Source organism: Xiphophorus hellerii, chromosome 14, assembly GCF_003331165.1.
Source record: "Xiphophorus hellerii strain 12219 chromosome 14, Xiphophorus_hellerii-4.1, whole genome shotgun sequence".
In the NCBI taxonomy this organism is placed as follows: domain Eukaryota; kingdom Metazoa; phylum Chordata; class Actinopteri; order Cyprinodontiformes; family Poeciliidae; genus Xiphophorus; species Xiphophorus hellerii.
The window spans coordinates 15,499,625-15,520,621 of record NC_045685.1 but is presented as its reverse complement, the minus strand read 5'-3'; the positions used below and the strand labels follow the sequence as shown (position 1 = coordinate 15,520,621).

Below are 20,997 nucleotides of genomic sequence, written 5' to 3'. Positions count from 1 at the left end.
CTGGACATTTCTGAGCCTGTTTACCTTAAAAAAAAAAAAAAAGCAGCATGGAACCTTCATAATGGAAAAGAGGACTTTCTCTTAAATATTGCAGTCACAGGCTCACACGGAATGTAATATAACACAGGTCTGCTCACCAGCCCCGGGCAGAAAATACACAATATACTGTTAGTGGAGCCTTTGCAGCCGCATGTTATCTGGGGTTTGCTGCTAGGTGGAGCCCGAGTATACGGTGAGAGCGGCAGTGCACATCCGAGCTCTCTCCTCACCTTTTCACTGGCGCTCCAAAACCGCCTTTGCTTTTCATACAGATTTACTCCCAGCCAGTGTGCACAATTGGTTTGTCATAGTAGCCGAGAGCGCAGTATTCCTTGGACCCTAATCACCAGACTTGGAGACTTGAAAGAAAATAAGCCTCTCTTTTTCCCCTTGTGCTCGCGAGAGTCTTCTGGATACTCTTTTTGTTGTTTTTATCTTGTATTATGACCGGTGAGGTGCCGCTCTTCCAGGTTTCACGGGACGTGATGTAGCCCCCGCACAGGAGGGTCGATTTGTGGCGGTGTACAGGGATGTAAGAAAGAGAGAAGTGGGGGACAGTATCTGTGGATGCAACGCCAAGGAGAAGAGCTTGTGTGTTTTGTGTTTTGTTTTTTTTTCTTTTATTCTTCCCCCCTCGGATAGTGGAGCCACAACCAGACTAATTCATAGGATACTAAACCGAGCGGCTGGATTTGCTGCGCTGTCTCCTCAACCCCCATCAAAGTCTTCACGCACGGTGCGCAACGCCTGATGAGGACACTTTTTTTCTTCTTCTTTTTTTTTTAACCCCCCCGGCGAGAAATTAATGCACGCTTTGAATCAGCGCGTGTGCGCCCTTCATGTTCACCGGTGATCTCCAAACACAGCGCGGTAAGTGTGGCGTTCCTCTGCATTTTGCTGGTGCGCGCATCTACTATTATCCCGCAGATTCAGCTCAGGGCGATAATAATGTCCACGAATGAAAGCCTGCAGCGGCGTTAGAGGCGCTCTGTAATGTTAAACTCGACTGTTAATTACTTCAAATCGGCATATCTGTCCGTTTTATGTCTTTCTTTTGTATGTGTGTGGATACAATCAGAGCAGAGAGCAGCGCGCAGGTTGGCTATTGATCATAACTATTCAAGACATTTCAGTTTCCATCTCGGACTAATTCATCCGACCTCTCTTTGAGCGCTTGATTAATATTCAATCAATCAGAATTGCTACTGTTCACTCTTAGCTATGCTCTAAGAAGTTTGAAAGCTGAATGAATACAAAATAAGTTTTTTCCCCCCTCTTCTTGCCTTCAGTTGTGTGAGATGCACCTGACTCTGAAAGGCTTTGTGTCTTTGCAAAAAAAAAAAAAAAAAGGTGCTCGAAAAAAAAAAAGCAGGCCTGAGCAGTGCAGCAGCTTCTGAATTTTTTATTAAAGGCTACGAGTGTGACTTAAGTGTAAAAACAGGGCTGCAGTGCTTTTCGGCATGCAGAATCGACACATTTCCACCAAATGCACGACTCGCCGTCACCGTTGACTTGTTTACATCTGCTGGCTTTTTTTTTTTTTTTTGCAGAAAATATCCGCCGCGGCCAAAGAGGCATGAATACTGCACAACACGCATCATTATTTAATGCACAAACAGAAATGGTTGCAAATGGCTCCATATTTAGTGACATGCTGCTGGAGAGAAGGGGAAACTTCAACTTTGAGAGGCCCCACTGTGCCCGAGCCTTTAAAGTGAAGAGAGGGATGTCGTTCAGTGTCAAAGAAAGAAGGGTGAAGATGATCACTTGGAATTGGATCTGATTTCCCCCCCATTCCCATTTTTTTTTCTCTCAGAACATTAGGGATGTAGTTTTTTTTTTGTTGCATCCTTATCTGACAATTATGACCATGATATCCAGGACTGCAGCACCATCTGTCATATATTGCATATAGATGGAATTTCCCTCAAGAACATCACGCATTAGCACAATCTGCACACACATGCACATGCAGCTTGCCTCTCCACCAGCAGTGAAAAACCTTGACTTCTCCCCCACCCTCTAGGGGGAAACTCAAGGGGACATTTGATGCTTTCTGACTAAACTGTTAAGCCAACCTGCACTTTGTTTTGCCTCATCCGTTTTGACTCAGCTTTAAGTGCTGCTCCTTCAGGGATGTAATCTGGGTTGTATTTAATCTAGCGGCGGCTGAACCCAGCATCTGGTGTGATACCTGATGGGACGATGCTGGGAGGAAATAAAATAATTGCTTCCTTGCCCTTTTTTTCTCTCGTTAAGGTTAGTTTGCAAAATAAGAGCTGCGCTGTATTGGGCATTCATAGGGGAAAAAAGAAAGATGATGCTTGTTTCATGGCACATATGCAGTAGGAGAAGCTGAAAAAGTTTAAATAAACCAGCTACAATAAGGATGGAAGAGCTGGACAAAAAAATTATTTTCCGTGGTTTGTGCCGTTTGTAAAAACGATAAAAGTGATACTCGAAAGTTAAAGTTAAAACAACAACAACAAAAACAGAGATAATACTTTGAAAGGTATAGGTTACCCTTTGTCAAAGATGTTGCAATAACTGCATTTAATCACTTTTTAAAATATATTGATATATTCCCACTATATTTAGTGAAAATATAGTTACAAATTTTAAAAAAGGCATCCATATTTTAAGGGTTTTGTGTGTGAAAACATCAATTAATTTATTCTTCCGAGTACAAATAAAGATTCTTATATATTTTTGCCCCAAAATGATACAATATTGATTCAGATCTGCTGATTGGCCATAATTACCGGTACCGTGGCTCATCAGCAGAGGATCTGTATACTGTTTGCTCAGACATGTTTAGGCCTTTAAAGCACTCTGTAGCTTTTGTCCCATTAGATTGACAGGACAGAAATTGTCAAGCGCAAGTAACATAAAAATGCACAGGTAGAGGCAAAAAATTCAATTACGATCTGAATCTGAAAATTAGTTCAGCTTAATCACAAATCTCCACATTGTGTACTGTATTAGAGATGCACCAAGAAATCAAATAGAGATTTTTAAGCAAAACTAAGGTCAGACTGATGACAACGCTCTTTGTTGTGGAGGTTATTACTGAAGGAGGAAAACGCAACGCATCAGCAACGTCTCTAAAAATGAAGCCAGAAGTAGCTTTCAAAAAGGAATCGCCATTTTTCTGTTGAGGCAACTTGTAGCTGAAGCTACAAGTTAAAACCGTGAACTTTGGAGTAAAAACAAACACAGTGCTTCTACCCCGTTTCTTCAGGAGTTGTCTTAATTTATTCTAAAAGCTGTCTCTGTTTTTATCTAAAAAATGGTCTGATCTCTTAACCTGAAAAATAAGAAAGAGGCTTTCTCCTTTTAAGTCACGGTTTAGTAAAATTAATTAGTGTCTTTTGTTTGTTCATTGACTCGTATATTTCTGCTGACTTGTGCATTACAGTAATGCGGGTTAATTTTGTGGCCCTCTGAAAAATGATTTTTTTTTCTATCCCTTCTTGGGTTGGAGAGATGGTCTCTCTCCCCCTCCTCTGTAAATTCCTTTCCATTGATTTGATTTTTTGCCATTTTAGACAAGAAAGGAGCACTCCAATTTGTGGTCGCTACGTGAAAAGAAACGGGGGCTCTCACGCAGTCTTTATTAGGTTAGGATTGGGCTTGAGCTTTATGGTTTATACGACATAGCTTTACATATAAATTTGCATAATTGCTTTTTTACTGAGTCTCTCAGGATGCTTTCAGTGTACTGTGGACATCTTTTAAAACGCTTCGTTCAAACTCAGATGGTAATACAGTGACAAGGGCTTCTGCCATAGCTTTAATGTTGTGTTGATTTGGCTATGGAGTGGCCATTAGGATCTAGGAATTACGTCACACCGCAGTCGAGATTAGAAAAACCAGTGGGAGTTACTCGTTGTGGCGCCAAGTACAAATATGTAATGGGCAATAATGATATGCCTATTAATTTTACTGGTCTTTTTATATAATTTAGCATAAACATTATATTAATAGGTACTTTATTAAAAACCTGAAATAGTTTTTGTTTGACAATTGAACTGTTATGTTGGTCGATGGAATTTTTGTTTATTTATTTATTTTTTATTACAGAAGGGTTTTGTTGTAGCCTGTACAATGGGGGAAGACTTATGACCTGACAAGAATACAGTAGATGGTCATGGAAAGCCATAAAAGGCCATTGCTGAGTTCAGATAGCTGTATTCAACAATTTGAATGGAAAGTTGAGTGGAAGGTAAATGTGTGGACTTGAGATGTTTACCGAAAGCATATGGGCAACCATTTGGGCTTAGGATGTTGTTTCTGATCCTCTTTTTTTAAGGTGCCAAAGTCTTTTTTTTAACTCTTCATGATTACAAGCTTTTTGGAGATGCTGATTTCATATTCTTTCGTGATTTGACACCTGCTCATACGCTCCAAAGCACCAAAACCTGCATTAATGATCGCGGTAGTACTCTGCTTGACCAGAGCCCTATAGTCTTATATAAACCCCTTATTGTAAAGAGGAAGATTAGAGCCACCAGAGTCAACAATGCAGATGAGCTGAAGGTTGCAGTTAAAGAAACTTACTACTTCCTGAACACCTCAGTGTCTTATTCAAAATTAGAAAAATTATAGAATTATTTTTAGGTTTCATTAGCTGTATGTTATAATTATGTAAGTCAGTAGAATTAAACCATTGAAATATATCACACAACGTGTGATCAGTTTTAATTTCTGGCCTGAATTACTAAAAATGAAAACTTTTCCATGATATTCTATTTTACTGTGATGCATGGTTATACATTCAAACACTAAACATGTTTACAAATAGCGGTTGTACAGAACTCTGTATCCTGCGGGTTTAATGATGTGCAAACCACGAAGAAGTGCTGCTTGTATCTGCAACATCCATTATGGTTTACATTGACAGCAGCCATATTGGATATTTGGTCTTCTCGGACATCTCCAACTTTGTGGAATTCCTACTTAAAGGGGCATTCTTGCTGTGCTGGCCTTTGTTACCCCCCCTTCCATATCTGCATGATAAATAAATGACTAGGAAAATCTTGTCAACCTCTTATAAGCATTAAAAAAGCAGACGATCATTTAACATTTGTGAAAAATAAAACAGCATGACTGCATTACAATTATCATCCATGGCATTTATACCAACAGAAGTTCAGATGAGAATAAAATACCATCCTCTAGTTAACCAAGAAATGGTTTCTCAAACACTTAAGCAATTTTTAAAAAATTACTCCCTGCTTCAAACATCACATTTGTCTTAAAGAAAAATGTCTAACATGTTAGGTAGCAAATTACATTTAAAAAAAGAGAGATTCTACTGGAGAGTTGGCATAAATCAGTTAAAGAAAAAGATGAATGTGGCTGTTTAGGAATATTTCTGTTTTTGAAAAAGGCACATCAACACATAAAAGTTACTAAAAATACAGTTGCTGTCCGCACCTTAGGTCAGCAGGCAATTAATAGTTTAATTAATTGACTAATATAGAATAAGCTTATTTTTCTTGTGTTACTTTATGAATAGCAGAACTCTCTCTGCAACATGTGCTGAAAACTGCTGAATTTAAAGAGTTTATGCAAAATATTTTGCTTAGAGCTTTTATAAGAAACATAAACAATTGGATAAATTTTATTTTTGCTCAAGGTTATTATACAGCAAGAATCTTATACTGGCACGTGTCTACTAAAGACTGCAAATTCTGTAAAAAAAATAAATAAAAAAAATACACATGAACATGTACTTTATGTCTTTATCCCACTCTTTTTTTTCTTGTATATCCATATATGGGCAAACATTGAATGATTATTTAAGGACAGGTGCGGCATATACATCCAATATTCTGTTTATGGAACTTAAAAACAAAGTTTAATTTGAGTTTTACATGACAAAAGACAACATTCAAACTCCCCATCCTTTTTCGCCCTTCTTTTTTTATTGGCAGCTGGCAATTACTGCAAAATGAGATGAAGTGCAGCAATTCTTGTAAAAATTGTTGGTCACTATGGCTACCATTCAGCAGGCACTTTCTTACATGTGGAAACGGCAGCATTGCCTGCTTTCATACAATAGAGTTCATACAATAACAGGCAGTCAATACTTGCTGCACTGGTCTGCTTTGTACAAACTGGAATTTATTTCAGTCGCAGTCGTGAATTTAAATACAAACAGTGGACAGAATACGTGTGGATGACACATAAAGCTACCTATTTATTTAATGTACGCTTTCTTTGTTATTGCAAGCTCAAACCTTTGGAATTTGCAGAATGGAGAATTTTCCTGTTGTCCCTTTATTTCTGTCCATTTATACACTGAAGCTTTTTTTCCCTCCCCCTGCAGCCAGCTGTCTCTTTCAGTACATAAAAACCTTGAAATCTCGCAGAACAGTACATTACTGTTCTTAGGAGGAAAAAGTCCTCTCTTCTCTCCCTCTTATTTATTTATTTTTACACTTATCACAAGTGGCACAGTCTGAGATGCTTGACAAATTAGAAAATGCGTCCAGTACAGAAGAGAATGGCTCTGGATTCAGACGCACTGTCTAAATGATGGATTTTTAAAACTTGTTTGGCAGCTGAATGGTTGTTTATCCCTGCGGCTGGATGCTGACATGCTAAGCATCATACAAACTTCTTCAGAGAGGGGGGAGATGACAGATTATACTGTTGACTGAGCTTTCCCCGTGAGCTTTAAAATGACAGGAGACAGAACGACCGAAATATTCCAGTTTACGTGGTTCCATACATAACTTACGAACTTGAAATGTTTGTCCCTTAAAAAACCTTAATACAGGCAGGTTGCTTGGGATGGTGTATTCCCATTCCTGTTAGGTAAATGTCACCCACTGCTAACCTGAGGCCCTTGGTCTTTCTGTGACTGCAGCTGTCACGCTGTTAGGCATAAGGCAGGTCACTCAGCTGGGACCCTCAATCTGGCAGGAATGTCACACAAAAAGAGAAGCAAGAGCTCAAGAATGGAAAGAAAAAGAGAGGCTCGTGGCCAAGAAAAGGTCGTCAAGGTGCAAGCCTCTCAACACTTTTCCTGCCCTGTCTCATAAAGAGCTTCGACACAAAGGTTTTGACAGAAGCTCTCGCAACCCTCTGAGTATTAAATTGTAGGAAATGGGGTTGGAGATTTGATGGGAACAACAGACAAAGTTTTTTTTTTTTTTTTTATGTGGCAGGCGACTGACCTCAATGTTTGGGAACCATTGGTGTGTAATAACCTTGGAAAAGCAGAAAACACTACAAAAGTTGCTGTAAGAAGAGAAAGTAATTAATGTGCTGTTAAAGCGGCATGGTTTGAGTAGAGCTTCTTTCATAAGAAGGTTTAAGTGATTGACATGTGTTTTGTGTTTGTCACAGGCTTGGATTGTAAAAAAAAAAAAAAAAGGAGCGGTTTTGAAAAATGTAAGAAATGGGCTGTAAAAATGCAGCATGACATGAGCGGAGAGCATTTTGTGCAGATGCATTAATGTCAGAGGTTGTAAAAACCTGTGCATGAGGCAGTTCCAGCGTTCTGTAAAATAGTGAGAGAAGTCAATGCGGTCCATCTGCCATTGAGTAAACGCAAGATTTTGTGCCAGGAATATACCCTTAATGATTCCTAGAGGTTTATGAAAAAATAAAATAAAATGCAGCAGAACTGGACCTTTTTCAAGGTTCAACTTGAATTCTGTGTGTGGCAGCTCTTGCATAAATACTTCTTCAACCTCCCAATGAACACAACCAAACACAAAACCACTCTGTAGAGAAGCCTATTCTGCAAAAAATGTATAGAAATTAAACTGGAGATGGTTAGTTGAAAGCGATATATATTGTGCTCCTCACTCTTAGCTTAGAAGTTAGCCTTTTTGCTAATCTTGTTGGCAAAAATCTAGCTAACATAGGTTTTATTAGCTTTTTGAAAATATGTAGCTTCGACTTTTGTAACCCACATAAATGGTGTTGAAAAATAATGCTATCCAGTGTTTCAGTATCTGACCGTCTCTGCTGATAAAAAAAAGAGAAAGTCACGAAAGTTTCAATGATCTTTTTAGCATAAACAAATTAGCTGTTTTCATAGATAGCTGGAACAATTTAGAATGTAAGGACAACTGGTTTGTGTTATTGCTAAAAGGCAGATGCCACAGTAGAAAATAAATCCTTTTCATCATCTCTTTCACAAAAGACATTCCCAGACGTTCACAGAGTAGGGCTGCAATCAAAAGCCATTGCAGTGCCTCTTCAGCAAGGAAGGACATGAAAAAGATTACAGGAACTATTTTAAAAAATATAGCCATTTGTTCCGAGTTTTTTCAGCATATTTGGCTAGATTGTAATTATACTCTCTGGGTAGCTGGAAGATGGATTAAATATTCATTTCTAGTTGTTTGTAAAGCACTTTTTGAGTATAATTTCTATTGGTGATTTGTTGCTGTTCCTTCATGACTGAATTAGCAGGCAAACTATGTATGGTGGGAAACAAAAAGATTTGGTTGGATAAGGGTTAGGGTTTCTAAAATATCTTTTAAGCCTAGCTTGTACTGTTCATCCAGTTAAAAGCATACATATTTCTCATCCTATACAAGTTAACTTGTGCTTTAGGTTTCTTTTGCTTATTTTTGATGAAAAGCTGGTAAAGCAAGTGCAGTTTGGTTTTGACACCTGCTAAAGCTAGTTAACGTTAAAACAAGATATCGCAATTGAGGATAAATCTGGTTCATTATTTCACACACAAGAGTGAATGCAATCATAAACCATTGCAAATTGTCCTTACTGTAGTAAGGATATGGGAAACAAAAGTTCTTAAATCTATATTCAATCATTAGCATAACAATATTTATAATACAGATTTCCAATGTGTCCCTGCACATGGATATCATTTTTGACTATGATTTAATATTTGGGGATTCGTGAGGAAAGTTGGAAGGTTTGGAAAGAAAATGTAAATGGTTATTTTAAATTGTGCAATTGCCATTGATTTCTGGTCGGTATTTGTTTCCATTCTTTTGCAACTATTGTCAGGCCAGCTGTGCTTTGGAACTGTATGTCGGATTCATTTATGCTTTTAATTTCAACAAGGGCCTTCAAGGCTAGTTTATTGTCAAACTCAAGTCAAGACTGCTGCCAGTGCTTTAAGAAATTGTTCAGTTTTAGACTGCACTCTTAATTAACTGTGAGGCACCCTTACACCCTTGATTTGCCACTTAAGCTGTTCTTTTGGGAAAGAGAGGTGAGGGGGTCAAATTATTTAGCAGCTAAGACTTTAATGCAACCTCTTCAGGCAGTGATATAAAGTCTGCATGAGTGCAAAGCCTTAACAAACATCTGCAGATGTAATTGCATAGTTCAGAAGCGATGATGATTGCAGATAATGACAAGCATACAGTAAAGCCACGCAGTCAGTTGCCCCGAAATCAGTACGGCCATTCTTAAAGATTATATCTGTATGCCAAAGAAGCATTTTGTACAATATTGTTAACGCTGCTTTTACAACTGGCTTGGGGAATTGCATGTCTAAGAGTGGGGGAAAAAAAACGACGTCTCGCCTGTAGTGCAGATATGGACCCAAAAATGTCAACTTAGCATTTAGAGCAAGCCCAGCCGCTCTTACAACCCCATTGATGGTGTTAAAAGCTGACCAAAAGCTATCAAACTGACACTGCCTGACAGAGCAGCAGTGCATCAACCTCTTTACAACACTGTAAAATCGGTTACATTTGTCTATCTGCAACATACAATATAATGCCAATTTTTATTTCTCTTTCTTGCTTTTATTCATGGCTTTGTTTTAAAAGCCTTTTTTCTTCTGCTTAGTCGTGAACTTTAGTCCAGTGAAGAGGACTCAAACAAAGATGCAGTGCTTCTCTGAGGCACAGCTCTAAAAGAAGTTAATTTATGGCCTGTTTGGGAGGCAGGTTTTGGCTTGAATACTTAATGAGGAGGTGCACCTGCAGCCGCATACAAATGAATGGAAATGACGGTTAGTATTTACGCCTCCCTAAGCCACAGGGACCTCCTGATCTGACCACTAATTTTCCAGCAAAGAGAAATAAAGATAACTTTCTTGTTTTTCTAACTGCAGATTTCAGGTGCATAGCATTTTTTTGGTCTTCATGATTTTCTTTTGTCGTTTTTCTTTGTGATATTTAATTTTTCTGTCACTGGGATTTGTTGGTCTAATATTAACCACATCTCTTTTGAGCAGAGGCAGATTTGGAGACTTAAAATGACTTCAAGCTATTTTTCTACTGCACTTTTCATTCTAATTTAATATCCATGCATAGGCATTTTTCAGCCTTTCATCAAGAAAGTTTTGAGTTGGGCACCAACTAATCCACCCCAGGGACTTAAGGATTATTGACTGTTTAGTTTTCCATCCTTGCTTTATCATTGGAAACCTTCATAAGAAGTCCAAACTGTGAAAAAAAACAAAACAAACAACCTTAAATGCCTTGCAGAAAAGATGATGGCAGTATCCCCCGGCTTCCTCCCACAGTCCAAAAACATGGTTGTTTGTCTCCATGTTGCCCTGCGACAGACTGGTGACCTGTCCAAGGTGTACCCCACCTCTTGCCTGAAATGTCTCGCTGAAGATAGGCACCAGCACCTGTCCCGACCCAACTAGGGACTAGGGTGTACAGCAGGGGTGCCCAAAGTCGGTCCTCGAGGGCCGGCATCCTGCAAGTTTTAGTTCTCTCCCTGGCGGTACCAACAACCTTTTCAGCATGTCAATGTTGTTCTTAGGCCTTCTAACGAGCCATCATTGAATCCAGGTGCGTTAAACCAGGGAGAAAACTAAAACATGCAGGATGCCGGCCCTCAAGGACCGACTTTGGGCACCCCTGGTGTACAGAAAATGGATGGATGGATACACTAACCAATTATGAAACGAGCAATAAATATTACATTTTGTCAAATGCCATAATCGAAATGATAAAGGAAATGTAAATAAAACAATCAATGGTCCAGTTATCATATTAAGTTGCCTTTGATTATATTTGGGGTGTAAATGCCACTTCATTCTAAGAAATAAAAGGAACAAAAGAGAAACGATAAAGAAAATATGGAACAACAAAAAGACTAGGAAGACCGTTAGTGTTGGGAGCCACCAGGATAATTCATCAGCTGTTTGGCAGCAGATTCTCTGATATTCAGGAGCTTCACACTTTGCACTTAAAACCAGATGGTGTGCTGAGAAAAAAGTTACGGAAGCCTGAAACACATGCCTGAGACAAGCAAAACATAAACTGACTCTTGCAGAATTTCATCCAAAGAGATAACTATGCAGAGATGCAAAAAACACATACTGCATTTGAGTTCAGCTGCAGTATAAACAAGGTGATCAGATCCGGTTCTGAGTGGGTATGGATAAGGCTTCGTCTGTTGCTGAAGTTTCTTGAGACTTAAGCTCTGTCTGTGTCTTCAAACAAAGCACATCCTCCATCCCTGGCGGAACTAAAACTTCCAGGAGAGGAGTTGTCACATTTGACTGACCCACCAATAAGAAGTTGATTTTGCTGAACTTAGAATTGATAGTAGAAAAACTGGCAGATAAGGACCGTTGCATTATCATATTTCTCCTGGTTGCGGAGCTCCACAATAATGGTGTTCTTTTTTTATTTCATTTTATTTTTTTTAAGCAAAACAGTACAACAGTTTGGAAGGTCAAATGAAGATAAATTGTTTTAAGGAACCTGCTCTGATTTCTAAATTATGTGGTAAGTTTGACTACATGAACATTTTGCTGACCAGCTGAAGTAGGCATAAAGACAGAGTCTCCGTAAGAGCAAGGTCTACATTCAGAGTTGTGTTACCACATACAGTCAGTAAGATTTAAGTACTTCATTATGGAAGTGCCAATTTATCACTTCATTATAAAAACTGGTGTTAATCTCTCATGCGTTTTCTCTTTTGTTGTTTGGTACTGTAGCAAGAGCATTGTTTGGCATTAAGCTCCTTGGATCTCCAAAATGCATTGCAGCAATTAAGTCTCTCCGCTTGTTCTTTTGTCTTAAACCAAATGGATTTCCCTTATCAATACTATAGGATTGGGTTTAGGCATGTGGGATAGGATCTCTCAGGGTCGCCTGCCTTAGCCAGCAGCCTCCTAAAGATTCTGTTGTCGTCACCTTCAGAGGGACGGTGTAATTCAGATGCGTTCACCTACGATTGCACTTCACTGCATGCTGGTATGGCGTTGGCAGATCTATGCTTCCAGTAGCGTATATAAGCCTTTTCTGCCAGGCCTTTGTTGCCTCTGAAGTGGAGATGACTGAACTGATGCAGTGTCCCGGTGGATTAAACGTGTTTAAATGACAACCCATTTTTGTCTCACCTTGAACCTAATTGACTCCCTTAAAACTGGGGTTTGGAAAGTGCTGACACAATCCACTGCAAACGCTGGCTCTGCATTGAGCTGTATTTAGACTTTGTATCACATTCACATTCTTATGAGCATATTTCTTTATAAAGTATTTTTCAAAAAGGCTTTTGCTGTTCAGATATTTCCTTCTAGTCTGATAAACTGGCAGTCTATTCATATGAAAAATTGCCACTAAATAAATTGATTTACACTTTTTAAGTTGAAAAAGAATCTGTTAATATATATATTTTTTGTCTTTATAAAATCACTTTACATACCTGCAGTTAATGCTTTTTCCAACCAGCTTGTGCATTTATGAAAGCATTTAATATTTACTATAAAATTTCACAAAGCTGAATAATACAGAGTAAAAGATCTTTTATTGTTTTTTTTATTTTATTTTTTTGCATACTATCTTTAGATCATCCAGGGTCCTGGGTCCATTCCTATTCTCTCTTCTCTTTAGCTCATTCTACAAGTTATCTACAGGATTGGGGTCTGGAACCAAGATGATCATGTAAGGTTGTTTTTTTTTCAGGAAAGGAATTCTGTGTTTGGTCATATTTTGCATGGTTATCTGCCGTAAAGACCAGATAACACATCCATTTAAAACTTCTGCTACAGCCCACTAGATGTATAATTTAAATGTCCTGGTATTAATGTTATGCAAATTTTAATTGAGTGTAAAGACCTACATAGAGAACAAAGCCTTCATCCAATCTGAACACAGTGCTAGTTTTAAGCTTTGTTGATGTTTTGTAATCACTAAAGGGTTTTGCTCTTGATAGACTGATAGGTAAGGCTCCATGTTATGTTATAACCTCAGGGAAACAGAAACTCATGGAATCCAATGGTAATTTGGCTCCCACTTAGAGCTTACAAGAAACTCTGACATCTGGCACTGACATGTATTTCACTGTTTGTCCTGTGTTGCCCTGTGATTGACTAGCAACCAGTCCAGGGTGAACTCCACCAGTGATTGCTAAGATGGGCACCAACCCCACAGGGATAAGCGGGTAAAGACAATGGATGGACGGAGTTCTTCCACTGTGAGCTATATAAAGATTTTCCATTTAGGTATTGCTTGTTACCAAACTACATGACAAACAGGTTGATGACCCAGGTGCCCATGAGGGTCTCTGTCAGCTGTCGTGACAGCTTGAGAACTGGGTAGTAGTTACGCTGTCACTTGAAATGACCACATACTCTTCCCCCGCTTTCCGTCCTACTGCCATTCTCCACGGTCACTCTTTTACAGAAATCTGGCTTGTGACGCTGAGCCGCGGTGATGCAGTGGTGGCGACTGGGGATTTTTTTTCGATGGGAGCTGCAAAACTGTAATCAGTCATTATGTCAGAGACGAGCCCGTGAGCTCCGCTCCAGCTCATTCAGCCAAATAATAAGCAGCAGATAACGGCACTAGCATGCAGGCTGCAACGGAGCCCCGCGGGTGAGGAGCTAGAAACCAAGGGGTGGCGAGGGGGGGGCTTTATTTTTCATCTCGTGTGCCTACTCAGGGATGCTTGGTAGGGGCTAGATTGTCTTATGTGATGAATTTACAGACACAGTTTTCAGGACTTTTGTGCATGGAGTGCAAAATCTATTTAAATGAGAGTATATGTGGAAGAGAAGCTCAAGGGAGTAAATTAGGTGCTGGTTTTATGTTTTATTAAGTATTTGTTAGATGTGTCTTCTGAAAACCACGAAATTTCATGATTAGATCCATAAAGGTAAAAAAAGATACTCCTGCCTCTTTAGCATTTGGCAACCAGAACTGCAGAACTGGTATAACTAAACCATGTTTTCCCACACAATGTCCACAAATTTTCTTTTGGTCTGAGATCAGAAGTTTTTGAATGCCACACCAACATAGTGACATTTGTTGTTGTTAAGACAACAAAGGTAACTGGCTTGGCAGCAGAATTAGAGTCAGTAGATGCGTTTCCATTGACCACATAATTGCACAATTTCATTTTATTTTTAAAATAAATTTGCTTATAAGAGACATGGCACTTTCAAAGAAACTCTTTTGATAAAACGTTTTGGCACTGGGATGAGGTGGTTTTTCGGCTGTATTGACATTTCACAAAGACTTCAATGGAAACACTTTTTTCGCATCACACTAATCACATGATCAACAACTGTGGATGTTGCCACTGGCAAAAACCACAACAAAGTAGGAGTAGTATGATTTTAATAAATTATCGCATGAACAAACTCGTGTGATTTTAGTTTTTTCTTTTTCAATGGAAACAACACAATTTCGGGATTGTGTGTCTTTCACATTAGCAGACTATTGATAAAGTTGTGTGCACTTTTGCATAAAACATTCCTGCTGGACAACACCACACAACACAAAGTTGCTGTCTCTACCTCACAGTTGGAAGGATTTCTCAGCTTGCACGCTTCCCGATTTTTGTTCCCAATATAGCAATGGTCACTGTGGGAAAATACTTTAAATTTAGTTTCATTGTCTACTGAGTTATGTGAGTTAACATTTTTGTCCTCAAGTGCATTTGTAAACTATTTTTCGTGTACTTTTGAAGTAATAGCTGCTTCTTATCTGAGCGGCCTTTCGGTCCATGGGGGTGCAGGACTATGAAAAATGACAACCTCTTACAAGCTTCAGCCATCATCTTCACAGACGGCTGGACTTTTTAAAAATTGTTAGAATAGATGGATATGATACCTTAAGGCAGTGGTTCCCAAAGTGTGGGGCGTGCCCCGAAAGGGGAGGCGCAGTGCCATTGCAGGGTGGGCATGGGAAGCGGTATGGATGAATGAAAGAAAAAAACAGTTACACAAAAGTGTTTCACTTTCTCTTTCATTTAACATCAGACAGCAAGGGGGAAAAGGTTTTGTGACTTTTTAATCAGTGAATACAGCTTGGACTGCATGAGATGAGAAGAACATGCAATACTGGAGAATGTTGACATAGTGATATGACTTGCAATAAATAAATAAATAATTAAAATATGTTAATGTCTTTCTGCTTCGGGTTGAGATCAAACACAAACCTCAGAAAATTAGTAGAGAACTTGAGTGCATGCGTTATGTGGTGCACAGTGATATTGTGACGTCGATAAAATTGCGATGTATTGCGCAGCCTTATGTGTAACCATTGGGCACTAATAATGTTAAAGTTCATACCTGATTCAGTCTTCACTTAAACTAAGGAGCTATTTAACAGATTTTAAATGCGTATGGATAGCATTTGATAAACTCTAGTGCAAGTCTAAAATATTTAATTTATTTAATTTATTTTACTGATCTACGTAATTTTGCACTGAACAGAGACTTTTTAAAACACTACGTCTTGACCTTTATTCTGTTTCTAAAACAAGAAAGAAGCTGTTGGCCCACCTTTAAAAATTAAACATAAAAACCCTAAATGTATAGATGAGTCAAACCTGGACTTAATTATCCCACATTCATTACAGATTATTTAAGTCCAGAGTAATGGAAGATTCTTCATCCTCCCTAACATATTACCAAAATCCTATCTCATTCTTGTTATTGCGTTACTACTTTTCATCGTCTCTTATGATATGGGTGTGTCATTTCAGCTTTGGTAATATACTTATAAAAGAAACAGACCTCCTGTTTTTTTCTTAGCTCTGTGCCTTCCCCAACCTCCCTCACAGAGGTTTGTCATTCCATAACAAGGGTCAGAGCCTCCTATTGTCTCTCCTCGGCATTCCTCAGCATGGTGGTATTGACTGACTCTGCTGGGTGAGTGGTGCCATACAACGTCCATACATCATCTGGAAGACAGAGTGACAGACAGTGGGAGCTGAGATGTCAGATCTCTCTCTTCAGGCTACTGACATCCACTCCCTTCCTGTTCCCCACAGTGACACTCCATCTTCTGACTGAGGCTGCATTGATATTTGGGGCCTGCCCACTCCCAGACCCCACCAGCAGCAGCAGCAGCAACAACAAATGACACCGTTGTGATATAAATTACCCTATGGAGGACGGCACGGGCATCACTTTGCTTCCAGTTAAAGCTTTTGGAGCAAACAGCCATAGAGATATAAATGGTATTTAATCATTTACAGACTTATTATAATTGGTTCACTACTCTATGCATGCAGAGATTGATAGCTAGATTAATCTCATCAAAATGTTAAGCTTTTATAATCTTCTCATGAACCCCTTTTAACCCCCTCATACATAATAAATGCAGCTAAAAAGTCAGGTTCACATAGAGCAAATAGCTCAACAGCGTAGCATGCTTGTTGTAGTTGAAACATATGAAAGTGCAGCATGACACTAGACTATGAGCTCATGCAGGTCAGCGTAGGTCGACACTTTATGGAATTCCTGCCCATAATGATTAATAAGGTTGGTGTAGTCACTGCCTTGCAACATATGAGTGGAATGCAGGAGTGTGGCATTTGTCTGTAAACCAGTTTTATTACACCTGCTCCAGCAGTTTCGTCTTTTCTTCATGTTACACTCCGGTGTTCCACTTTCCCGGCTCCTAGCGTGTGACAGCAGGAGTCCTGTTGTCACCCGTGAACTCCGTGACGCACTTTGCCTCTGTTTTCTTATTTATGTTTTTTGGTCGTTCCTTAAGCCCGTGCTGCTTTAAAACACAGCTGGAGAGTCCCTTACACTCGCAGCAGAGCAGAAATAATGGGTTCAGCAGTTCGGATGCAGCCGTGACTCACAGGTAATTTGCTAATTTCTGTCTTCTCAGCTGGTGTTAGTGGTTGTTGGATGGCACAGCTTTCAGGTGTGTAAAAGTGATTTGCACCCTTCATCTCGCTGGGTTAGGACACACAGGGGTGTCTTAATGAATTGGAATAACTCTAAAGGTTGATTTATTTCAGAGATTTAATCCTGTAAGTACAAATAAAGTTATTATATAGTTTCAGCACACAGAGTGATACATTTCAAATATTTATTTCTGCTGGTGAGAGTGGTTACTTTACCACATGCGTTCAATAAATCGGGGCTGCCTCAATACACTGTTGCATGGTGATCATCAGCCACAGTGTAGAGGTTAGGGAGGAAGAGGTTGATGAGGAAGCCCAGTTTGCTTTATTAGCAGCCTTCAGCATATTTGCATTGTTGGAGCTGGTATTTATCTTCCTTTTTCATAATGCTACCAGGATCCTCTATCGGGTTTTATACAGACCAGTTTATTGGCCAATCCAGCACAGTGATATCTTAGTCATTAAATCAGAGATTGAAACTTCTGGTACTGTGGCTATGTGCCAAGTACAGCTGAAAAATTAAATCGGTAAATCCAGAAGGGTTGTCGGTAGAAGGAAGCGTTCTCCAATATTTATTGGTTGTCTGTTGTGCTGACTGTGGAGTTCATAAAAATTGTATTTTGTGCCCCTTGTTTCAGAAACCTATCAGGGTTTTGGTTATCTGACTTGCTTCTTCACCTTTTTTTCCTTCCACTAAACTTTTGGTTGCTGTCATTTGTTACAAAGACCTTTTCCTGTTTTCCCTACTAGGTCTCTGTCTGCTGGACAGCTGACAAGTTACAAGTCTTATCCATAATTATAATTACATAACATTTCTGCTTTGGAACAATTTTTTATGGATCTTAAGTCATCCTAGGCATATTTCCTGGAAAACAGAACAGTTGGTTTTATACTTTTTAAAAATGAATTACTAAAATAAATTACCCTTTCGATGTTTACTTACATTCACCTAATGGCAAGAAAAAGCAGATTGTGCTTTACTTTCTGTTCCCTTTGGAAAATCAAGTTGGGATTTTACAACAATTAAAATCTTACCTCTAGAAACCCCTATATTTGTGTTTGTTTTTTTTTGCAGCTGCATTGCATTCATTCACAGCAAACATATTTCTTACGTAACTGTATAGTTGTGGGTAAATCAACCTTCTGTTTAGACAGCCTGAGCCCTGCTTATGGGATTCCATAACAATCCCAAGAGAAGCCCTTTTCCTCAAGCTGACGGGGAAAATTGGGATTGGAAAGTCCGTTGAAGCCACTTTTAATTACACTGGAAGCGAAGGTTGAAACTTAGCAGGAATGAAGTGCTTTTCATGCATTGATTTTTTGTTGCATCTACAAATGCCTGGAAAAGAGGAAGAGACAGAAGTGAACTTTTTTTTGCTGCATTGCAGGCTAAAAGAGGCTATTTTATTTATTTATTTTTTACATTTTTATTTTTGTGTTTCTGTTTTCCCTCTAATACAATGAAGACATCCATATTAAACCATGCTTCTCATCTAATTAGGAAATGCCACTAAAAATGAAAATGGAGCAGAGCCAGGTCTGGAAAGGAGCCATGCAAGCACTTTGTTTTGATGGAGTTTTGATGGTTTTTGTTATTCATTGTGACGACTCAGTAACTTTGGCCGGTCATCCTTGCGGCATCTTGCGATGCGAGTGAGGAGGTGTGACAAAGCGCGGTGGAACAGATCATCCTGTGCTCGTCCTGCAGGTCTGAGCTGTGGATTCATACCAATTCCTGTTTTGCCACGATCTTGAGCCTCTATTCTGGCAAAATGTCACCCTCACCTGGTTATTAGAGACTGGCTGTCACCTCGAATGCCTGCAGGAGATCCCTCTACCTCTGCTCGTGCGTATGAGTCCAGACTACAAAAAAAAAAAAAAGATCAGTTGCTTAAAAATAAAAAGACGACGGCTCTGCTTTTGTTTCTCCGTTTTCAAGATTACGGTTCCTCCTGGTTTCCTGACGAGATGAACTGACCCCGAGCTTTGCACAATCACACCAGCAGATGCAACAATTCGTCATGCACAAGAAACCACTCTCTTCCAACCATCTGTTTCTGTGCGTCTGCCACTGTACTGTAACAGTTTGAGATCTTTCATCCATACACAGCAATGCTTTTTCAAATATCCTCACTTGATAAAAAAAAGCCTCTCAAAACCTTTTCACATTTTGTTGTGTTATAAACAAAATCTTCAATGTGTTTTATTTGAGTTTTTGTAGACACTATTGTCTACTAATTGTGAACTAAACAGAAAAAAATAATACAAGGATTGTGGTGCGGCTCCTTTACCTTTAAAGCAGTGTTCCTACAAATCTGATGATATTAAATAATTTGTCTGTAGAAACCAGCATTCTCCAGCATTCTACGAACTGATTATCAAAACACTTGCTTTATTGTTTTTCATCTCAAAACAATTTCCAAATTCAGTTTATTAACTCAGTCAGTAACATTTCATCAAGACTGCTCAGTCTGCAAGAGAAAAAGCGTAAATGATTCACTCAGATGTATGAGACTTTGCAGTTTTAAAAAGTTTTACTTTAACATTGGTAATATGTCAGATTCTTCAGCTTATTGTACAAAATATGCCACAATATTTTTTATATTCAGTTGGTAATAATTTTACAGTTAAATAACTTAATCTAAGTTAATCTTTTAAAACATCGGAATCAGATGATCAGCCTATGTTTTTTTTTTTTAAACGATTGTTTAAGCAACTTTTTTATTTCAAAGAAAGAATCTGACTTGCAGAGTGGTCACATTACAGATAGCTCTATAGAAGCTATTTTTCTGATTAAAATGATGTTTTATTCACAATGTAACATCTTTCTTCCAGAAATATTGTCTTTTTTATGCTAGTAGTTTAACTATTCTTCAAATATGACTTTGTACTTGTAATATTCTTTACTTTTAAACTTTATTCTTGTATTTGAAAAAAAAAATCAAAAGATCTTAGTCTGATCATAAAGCTCCGTCATACTTGCTTTACTAACCTCTGCTGCCATTTTTCACTTCACTGTCACCAACTTCTCCTTCTCTCCTCCATAAATATATTTCAAAACCTCCTCCCTCAGGTCCTTTTAAACCTCTGTGTCTGTGTAGGCTACTTCTTCTACTGGCTTGAACAGGCAGTCTGTTGATTAATTTGAACACTGCTGCCACCTAGTGACCGGAGGCTTGTTTATCAGCTAAGCATGATTGAAGACATTTATAAAGTCCTGCTTGTCGCAAACATCTACATGTAGGACAAAGTGCCTACATGTAGATGTTCTATAATCATGTCCCTGATCCTGCACACCTCAGAGTTATGGGTGTGTAAAAACTTCTCAGCATTCATTTGAGTTCTGCTGAGCCATGGCAACAATCAAATTAATTGATTGTTGAAGCACAGTCACATAGGAAATTTCCTGGAGACTGCCCTTGAGGTCAGAAGTTTGAGAACCCAGTTAGAGTCGGCAAAAGACTTGAGGCTGGGATGGAGGTTCCCCTTCCAACAGGACAATGACTCTAAAAATACAGCCAGAACAGCAATGGAGTGGTTTGGATCAAAGCTTCCTGTGATGTAATAGACTCCTGTGTTAGTGGTCCAGTCAGTGAGTCCAACTGAGACTTAAACTTATGCTCACTTGCTGTACAATCTGGATGAGGGTGAGACATTTTAAATGAAGAATTTAAAACCATGTACCATTTTCTTTCCATGTAACAATTATGCACTCAGTGAAAGAGCTCAAAAGGTGTGCCTACTTTTCAGGCCAATATACGCGCTTGAAATCTTAGCCCCGACTTGTAGATGACCTGTGTAACAAAATCCACAAAATGTGCGGTGCAGACTATCAATATATTTTGTAGGAGTTAGTGAAAGGTTTACTATTGAGAGTCCTGATATTGTGTTACC

The 20,997-nt window shown here is 38.9% G+C and overlaps 1 protein-coding gene across 13 annotated transcripts in view; it reads left to right on the top strand.

The window, feature by feature from the left end:
- The first annotated feature begins 293 nt into the window (after positions 1–293).
- LOC116732730 (adhesion G protein-coupled receptor L3) overlaps positions 294–20,997 on the top strand; it is a 279,903-nt gene continuing 259,199 nt past the window's right edge. For 6 of the 13 annotated variants that reach the window (XM_032583082.1, XM_032583079.1, XM_032583078.1 and 3 more), the window contains exon 1: positions 298–909. The gene's annotated coding sequence lies outside the window, so the exon portion shown is untranslated. Of the gene's footprint in view, positions 910–16,816; positions 17,058–20,997 lie in introns of those variants that run through there. The other 7 variants (XM_032583083.1, XM_032583084.1, XM_032583075.1 and 4 more) reach the window with 4 other exon arrangements.